The sequence below is a fragment of the Corythoichthys intestinalis genome, chromosome 20, assembly GCF_030265065.1.
Source record: "Corythoichthys intestinalis isolate RoL2023-P3 chromosome 20, ASM3026506v1, whole genome shotgun sequence".
NCBI lineage: Eukaryota > Metazoa > Chordata > Actinopteri > Syngnathiformes > Syngnathidae > Corythoichthys > Corythoichthys intestinalis.
The window spans coordinates 16,315,418-16,325,069 of record NC_080414.1 but is presented as its reverse complement, the minus strand read 5'-3'; positions in this window follow the sequence as shown (position 1 = coordinate 16,325,069).

Here is a 9,652-nt window from a genome sequence, read left to right as displayed (position 1 = left end):
CGCGACAATGCGTGGGTGGGTCGTGCAGCGTATGCATTGATTGCGTTAAATATTTTAACGTGATACATTTATTAAAAAAAATTAATTACCGCCGGTATCGAGATAAATTTGATGACCCTACCTTAAGCCTGAACTAAGGACTCTGAATGAGCGTAACATATTATGTTTGTAACGTTAAATACAATTAGAAAACAATTTAAATAAAAAATATATATATATTAAAAAAAGGCATGGCCAATATTTTTTTGCTGATTCCGATACTTTGAAAATGACGTGATCAGACCCGATCAATCGGGACATCTCTAATACTAACTGTATAATAATAACAGTTCATATAGATAAAGTTGTGCTGTGAAAAATTATCTGCCATTATATATTTTTTTAATCAGACGTTGTAAGCAGTTACTCACAATGTTATTCATTAGAATTCTTTTCAACAAATACTTTTTTACTAGTACTTGAGTAAATGTTTGGATGACTACTTTTACTTTTAAAGTAACGCCACTCTTACTTAAGTAACATTTTTGGCCTTTCTACTCACCTCTGATTATAACCAATTAAAGAGAATTATAATCCTAAGGGGCTGTGAAATATCAATAGAACTGTTATGTGGCAAGATAACAAATATTAATAAAGTTAACAAAAAAATAAATCACATTCATGAGCAATTATCAAAAATAGATAGAAAATTACGAACATTTCCGAATGTAGCCGTACATATCATGCATTGGATTTAGGACTGGACACATGTATAAATTATCGCTTGTAAAATATATACAACAAATCCTTTAATCCCATTCATATTTGTGTCTGTTGGCAGAGCGAAAACCTATGATAGCACAATAAATGATAATTATTCTATATATTACTTTATTTTGCGGTCACGGTGTATCAGCTTCAAAAAAAGAAATGCAAAACAACCCATTCAGTGTTTCCCAAACATTCTGTTGCCGGTGTTTCATCAGTGTGATTGCTCCCCTCAATGATCGTCCATTATGCTGCATTGGCTTTCGTTTGGGCTCAAACTGATAACCCAAAACACCAAAGAAAGGTTCATAACTCTCCTCGTCACTATTAGAAGAACGTTCGTTACGTCGGATTCGTCGCTGCAACTAAAAACAAAATTGTCCGCCATCATCTCCGCTATTCAGTACGTTGTCAGGACCCAAACACCAAGCCGGGTGTTTCCTAGTGGGTAGGAACAGTGAGTAGGGCTTACTGACACTATTCTTCAGTGGTTCACATCCTATTTACATGATAGGGATTTCTTTGTGTCAATCGGAAACCATCAGTCAGAACGAACCCAATTCACGTGTGGAGTCCCTCAGGGGTCAATTCTTGGACCACTCTTATTTAACATCTATATGATTCCCTTAGCTCAGATTATGGAACAGTATGACAACTGTATACAACTGTACATTTCTGTGTCCCCACATGATTATAGTCCCTTAGTCTCCCTGAGTAAATGCATTCATCAAATCAATGAATGGATGTGCCATGATTTTCTCCACTTAAATGTGGAGAAGACAGAAGTGATCATTTTTGGGCCAAAAAAGGAAAGGTCAAAGATAAGCAGGCACCTTACAGCTACAAATCAAGTCAGAAACCTTGGAGTAATTATTGACACAGACCTAAAATTTGATAGCCATCTAAAGTCCGTCACTAAATCTGCTTATTACCACCTAAAAAATATAACCAGAATTAAGGGGCTTCTGACTCAACAAGACATGGAAAAATTTATGCATGCATTCATTTTCAGCAGATTGGACTATTGCAACGGTATATTTATGGGTTTTGATAAAAAATCAGTCAGGAAGCTGCAGCTAGTACAGAATCCTGCAGCCAGAGTCCTCACAAATACAAGGAAGCTGGACCACATTACACCGGTTTTGAAATCGTTACACTGGCTTCCAGTGAGTCAAAGGATAAACTATAAAATACTACTGCTCGTCTACAAAACACTTAATGGCCTTGGACTAAAATACATGCTTGATTTGTTAGATTCCTATGAGACATCTAGACCCCTAAGGTCGTCTGGAACCGGTCTCCTGCATGTTCCAAGAACAAGAACCAAGCAGGGTGAGGCAGCATTTAGTTATTATGCTCCTCACCTCTGGAACAAGTTACCTGAATGTCTAAAGTTTGCTCAAACTGTTAGCTCCTTTGAATCAGGGCTAAAAACGGCACTGCATATCCTTAACTGTCTATATATCTCAATCTACTTGCTTTCTATTCCTCGTGTGCTTATCTCCATTGCTGATTTCAATTATTATTTAGTAGTTTTTGTTTTCTTTTTATTTTTTAATTTTTATTCTATTTGTGATTAAATGCGATTTTTATGTATGATTTTATTTCCTATTTTGATTGTCCTGGTTTTTACGTTGTATTGATTTAAATGTGATTTTTATGGTCTTCATGTGATGTAAAGCACTTTGAATTGCCTTGTGTTGAATTGCGCTATTTAAATAAATTTGCCTTGCCTTGCCTAGTTGTGACGTCACGCACACAATATGCTAGTTTCGGGGATCTCGGGCGCCAGTCGTTTTTAGCTTGACAATCTATCCAAATTTCTGTCATTTTCTTGGTGTTGCGATGTGTGTAATTACATGAAGTGGGATGATATGAATCCAAAAGGCATGCGTTTATGGATAAAAGATGGAATATTAGCATTTCCCCAGGTGTTATCATACTCTTTAAATGACGATATTAGACCAAAAAGAATACACAAAATTCACTGATTTTGGACTAGAACAAGACTGTAAAACATCATCCGTCCAAAGAGCGTGAGTGCCCTCTAGTGGAGAAAAAAATCCAAACTTTTAAATGGAAACGCTCATATCTCTGGTTTCCTGTGGTCTATCGTTGCCAAATAAAAACTGGGTGAGAGAATTAAATCCACGCTTTCGAGTATTGTGTACTCTTATGTCAAACATTTCACTCTTTACAGCGCAAAAAAGACAGCACTTAATTGAACTGGCCAGCGTAATCCTAAAACTTCCGACTCGGCAAACTCGTGTGAGGTCATGTGACTCGGGATGTCCCGATCACATATTTTTGCACCCGAGTCCAAGTCAGCTGACTTTGAGAATCTGCTGATACGGAGTCTTGATTCGAAACACAAAAAAGTCTTTTTTTTTTAAAATCCGATCCTCTGAAAAATAGCGCAATCGGCCTGATTTCCGATCACGTGACTGTATTGTTATCGATGAACAGAGGTGGGTAGAGTAGCCTAAAAATTTAGTCAGGTAAAGTTACTTCAAAATAACATTAATCAAATAAAAGTAGTCACCAAAAATGTGCTCAAGTACAAATAAAAAAGTATTTGGTGAAAAGAATAATATAGTAATGAGTAACATTGTGAGTAACTGCTTACGATGTTAGTATTTTATGTCTTTGCACAAATTTATCCATATGAACTGTTATTAATAGAGACGTCCCAAGATCCGATCACGTTATTTTCAAAGTATCGGAATCGGCAAAAAAATATCGGACAAGCCTTTTTTTATATAATATTTGTTAATTAAATCGTTTTCTAATTGTATTTAACGTTACAGACAAAATGTCTTACACTCATCCAGAGTCTTTAGTTTTGGCTTAAACTAGGACTATCAAATTTATCGCGTTAACGGCGGTAATAACTTTTAAATATTTAATGCAATTAATGCATGCGCTGCACTACCCACTCACGCATTGTCATGTTCAATCTATAATGGCACCGGTTGAGTAGAAAGAATTTTGGCAGCCTTTGAAGCTTTTTTTTAATTGGCTAAAGCCTTACAATCCCCCTCTCATCAATTAGAAATATCGTGGGAAGCAATGTGGGGAAAAAAGGTAGTAGCTGATCTTTTTCTTAATACCCTAATTTATTTCCCAGAGAGAAGATAAAAGAAGATATATCAATTGGTACCACTACGCACAGTCATGGTTGCACTTCCCATCATGCACTTGGGCATAAGTTAAATGGCTACAGTATCATTTACTGAAAGCTCACCAAATACACTAGATGGCAATATTTAGTCACAATATACAAGGTCACATTTATCCTTTAAGAATTACAAATCTTTCTATCCGTGGATCCCTCTCACAGAAAGAATGTTAATAATGTAAATGCTATCTTGAGGATTTACTGTCATAATAAACAAATACAGTACTTATGTACTTTATGTTGAATGTATATATTTGTCCAAATATTCATTCTTTTCTTATGCATTGCCAAAATGTATATGATCGGGAAAAAATATCGGGAATGATTGGAATTGAATCGGGAGCAAAAAAAAAAGCAATCGGATCGGGAAATATCGTGATCGGCAGATACTCAAACTAAAACGATCGGGATCGGATCGGGAGCAAAAAAACATGATCGGAACAACCCTAGTTATTAATATACTGTACTATAACCTATTACATAACCACATTAAACTAAAGAAATACAAAAAAAGCATTGAATTCCGGACAGAAAAAAAATCATCGGAAATCAAAATCACCAGGAATGAAGCATTATTTGTCCAAAGACCATGAGTGCCCTCTGGTGGAGAAAGCATATTTCCTGTTATGGAACTAAAAGGATCAGATCTCCGTTTTTCCGTGGTCAATCAGTGCCAAATAAACACTGGGCAAGAGATTGAAATCTGTGCTTTCAAGTCTGCTGTAAGTCAAATACTTAATTTTTTACGGTGCTTTAAACGCACCACCAGATTAAACAGGCCGGCGTGATAATAGAACGGCAAACTTGATCAAGTGTAGTAGTATTCTATTTAAGAGTATTCACAGTCAGTCATCCCAGTTTATACGAATTGGACGTCTGTCATTGTCAGTGGCAGGCCATAAGTTAAAAGGTCAATTCCTGTTGATTTTAGGTCACTTCTGGTGCATTTCGGGGCATTCCAGGATGACTATCATTTTCTGTTCATTTTATGACATTTCCTGGTCACTTCCATCATCTTCTGGTTTGGAGGCACTTACCTGTCACTTTCTGTGGAATTTTGGTGTACTTTCTGATTGTTTTGGGGCAATTCAAGTCTTTTTTCCAGGGATGCAAAAAATAATGATCACCTATGGGGCAATTCGAGTTTTTTTTTTTTTCCCAGGGAGATAAAAAATAATGACCACCTATGAAGAAACTCCGAAAGAGATAACATTTCATCTTTGTTTATTTCTGTAGTATTGATATCGAGTTAAAAATATTAGTCAAACTGTCAATGGCAGCCAATGAGTAAAGTAATAAATAAATAAGTTCAAGTATTTATTTTATCAAATCATACTATATAAAGTGTCATAGTTGAATATTTGTATATTATCTTGTTTGTTAACTCATTAAAATTCTGTGTCGCACCAGTTGCGTTATAGCACCTGCATAGTTCCGAAAACGACATTACTAGTGTTGTTTGTAAAAGATGATGTGAGTAAAATCTTTTTAAAGGAGTATTTTGAATCAACTCTACCTGTTTGGTTCTATTCGTTAAGAAATGACTGGTTGTCCTGAAATTGCCATCCTCTTCACTGCACTTGTAAACCTATTAGCTAAAAATGCTACGCTAGCGCCATCTTGTTTAGTCCAAGTTTTTCACTCGTTCCACTTCCAGTTAAAGAAGAACACGCTTCATTTTCCCGTACGTGTCACAGCAGTTAGCCAAGGCCGAATAAGTTGCTTGTGTGTGTGTTTTTGTATTAATGAAGAGGGATAAACTGACAGACGTTGACTAGCTATTCCTGGCCGTGTCAATAAATTGTCTAAATTGACTAAATGTGCGGAACCAGACGAGCTGGGACAAAACATGGCCGATGGTGACATCGTGAGGACGGTTTAGGAACTGTCAGATACAAATGAATTCTAACAAGCAAGACTATTTTAGAGACGAAAAGTGGTATTCGTTATGTGACAAAATGTATTTTGGCATGTGGCTTTTTTTGCCATGTGACATTTTTTTGGTATGTGTCAAAATGGATTTTGGTATATGGCTTTTTTTTTTTTTTTTTTGTATATGTCATTTTTGCAAGCCATGCACCTTCCATGCCATTGATGGCTATGCACGTCCAAATTTTGCGCTGTAATGGTAAGTGTCCGTTCCAAAATCACAGCCACACGTCTTTCTGTCATTTAAAATGAATAGAAAATTTGGACGTTCATAGCCGTTATGGCATAGCCTTATTCGGGTGCCAGTTGAATGTCAGTGCGCTGTAATGTAAAGTGTATGGTCAAAAATCACAACCACACGTTTCTTTGCCATTGAAAATGAATGAAAAATTTGGACGTGCATAGCCGTCAATGGAATGGACATGTATGTCCTGCATAAATGCCATATACAAAAAAAAAATGCCACATGGCAAAATCAATTTTGCCACATACCAAATACCACTTTTCGTTCTCGGCTGGTTTTATGCAATTTAAAAACGTCTCATAAATACCTGTTGTCCACATAGATCGACATCACATTTTGGGTCTATATTAGTTTTTTTTAAACCCAAACTTTATGTTTTAAAACATATTTAAGTAAAGTCACTCTAGTTTGAAACCCTAACCCTGGTTTAAATAATTTTTCAATAATTATAAATACATTTATGAATGAATACAATGTGAATATATGCTAAATAAATTGAATAAAAACAGAAACACACGCTGGTTTACTAGTAGTTTTTTTCCACCGTATTTAACCCCCCGCCCAACTCTCTGCCGCCACTGTAAATAGTATCATTTGTCTATAAAATTATTATAAGTACTAAAGATCGATCGGGTCCGATCACGTCAGTTTCAAAGTATGGGAATCGGCAAAAAAATATCGCACATGCCTTTTTTAAATATATATATATATATATATATATATATATATATATATATATATATATATATATATATATATATATATATATATATATATATATATATATTTTTTTTTTTAATTAAATCGTTTTCTAATTGTATTTAACATTACAGACAAAAGGTCTTACACTCATCCAGAGTCTTTAGTTTTGGCTTAAAGTAGGGTTATCAAATTTATCGCATTAACGGCGGTAATTAATTTTTTTTTTTTTATTAATCAGGTTAAAGTATTTAACCCAATTAACGCATGCCCTGCACGACCCAATCACGCATTGTCGCGTTCCATCTATAATGGCGCCGTTTTACCTATATATAGAGCTAAAAGGCAGTGTAAAATGAGTAGAGAGAATTTTGGCAGCCTTTAGAGCCTTTTTTTTTATTGATTAAAGCCTTACAATCCCTCTCTCAACAATTAGAAGTATTGTGGGAAGCAATGTGGGGAAGAAAGGTAGTAGTTGATCTTTTTCTTAACACCCTATGTTATTTCCCAACCAAAGATATATCAATTGGTGCCACTACACACAGTCATTGTTGCACTTCCCATCATGCATTTGGGCAGAACAGTTAAATGGCTACAGTATCATTTACTGAAAGCTCAACAAATACACTAGATGGCAATATTTAGTCACAATATACAAAGTCACATTTATCCTTTAAGAATTACAAGTCTTTCTATCCGTGGATCCCTCTCACAGAAAGAATGTTAAGGATCTTCTTGAGGATTTATTGTCATAATAAACAAATACAGTACTTATGTACTGTATGTTGAATGTATATATTTGCCCGAGTTTTATTCATTTTTTTCTTAATGCCTTGCCAAAATTTATATGATCGGGAAAAATTATCGGGAATGATCGGGAGCAAAAAAAACATGATCGGAACAACCCTAATAAGTACACCTCTGTATAACATTGTGTCCTTGCTAACAAAAAAAAAATACAATACTTACAGTAAAGTACAACTTAATTATCATTGTTTTGTTTGTAAACAGAAATAAACAAAGCGCATCAATTTGCCTGAATTTAGAAAAAGTCACATCCAAACTAAAGATACACTTAAAGTACATTTTTCACCATTTGATACTCATTCATTCATTCATTTTCCATGCCGCTTTTACCTCACAAGGGTCGTGTAGGTGCTGGAGCCTATTCCAGCTAACTACAGGCAGTAGGACCATTTGATACAGGAAAATAAAAGTGAATAAAATAAACGAACAATAATAAATTCAAATTGATTTGCAACAATAACTCAGAGTACAATATGCCAAACAATTTGACTAAAAAACAAAAATGAATAAAACAAAAATTACAGTGTCATTAGACAGTTTTTATTTTTGCTGCTCCTTTGCTAAGGTGTGGGGGTTATTTTGCACTGAACAACTTGCTATGCCACCTTATATGATGCTAACAGTGCTCGCTGGTATACTGATGTAACACTGACAACGTGGGACAATTGTTGGCAATATTTGGCATGTTTTCGCTGAAAAAAATCAAGTGGCTTATCGGTTTCATGGTGTCTGGTGCCGGCATTTTTAGACACAGTAAACATACCGGTCTTTCCTCGTCACCCGCTGTATTAAAAGTAAAGCCAAACGCTATCTACGCTTCGAAGAGGTGGTTAGTAACGCGTTACATGTACTCCGTTCATTTACTTGAGTAACTTTTGGAGAAAAAAAAATGTACTTCTAAGAGTGGTTTTACAAAGCCATAAATTTTACTTTAGTTGAGTAGATTTGAGAAGAAATAAAACCGCTACTCTTACTCCGCTACTTTGGACTTCACAGGAGTCGTTACATTTTTCCTCTTTATTCTACATAATAGATTTTGCCAGTGATGCCAAGAGTAGCTCTACCAATTTCACCGATGAGACGTCGCAACAATAATCACATGACTCCATTACACCAATCAGACGCAAGCTTGCCGTTCTACGATCACGCCAACCTGTTCAATCACGTGGCATCTTTAAAGCACCGTAAAAATGAAGTGTTTGATATAGAGCGCCGCCCTAAACATGACTCGAAAATGCGGATTTTAACCTCTGAGTTTTTATTTGTTGCCGATTGACCACGGAAAAATGGAGATATGATGCTTTTAATTTCATAAGGAACTATGGAGGAACTATTCTCTATTCAAACTAGGAACTATTTTCTCCACTAGAGGGCACTTATGCTCTGGACGAATAATGCTTCATTTTTGCCATTTTTTTCTCTCGACTGAATTCAATAATTTTTTTAAATTTCTTTAATGTAGTTATGTGTTATTGAACAGTAACATTATAACAGCAGTTCATAACTCCTGAGGAAACAAAAATATATATAAAAAAAAAACAAAAATGTAAGCAGCTTCTCACAATGTTACTCATTACTTGAGTATTCTTTTCACCAAGTACGTTTTTACTTGTACTTGAGTACATTTTTGAATGACACTTATACTTTTACTTGAGTAATATCATTTTAAAGTAAGGATACTCTTACTTGAGTAAAATTTTTGGCTACTCTAGTACCCACCTCTAACGCTTCGTCATATTTCCTCGTCTTCGTTCTTTATATCTCCTGCTGTTTTCCATATGCTCGTTTGGTTTGAAAAAACTGCACACACTGAAAATGACAGCATCACTGCCACCCACTGAGTGGATGTGCAATTACACTTTATTCTTGTATGGCAAAAAATTATGCCTCCCAAGGTCACATGCGCTATCCCTGGCATCACTATGGCGCGCCCCACTATTTGAGATGGACTGATTTAACTCATTGCATGACATTGACAGCGATAGTTGTCTAATTCCTTTAAACTGGGAAGTCAAGCGCAGTCAATGGCAGCCAATGAGTAAACAAGC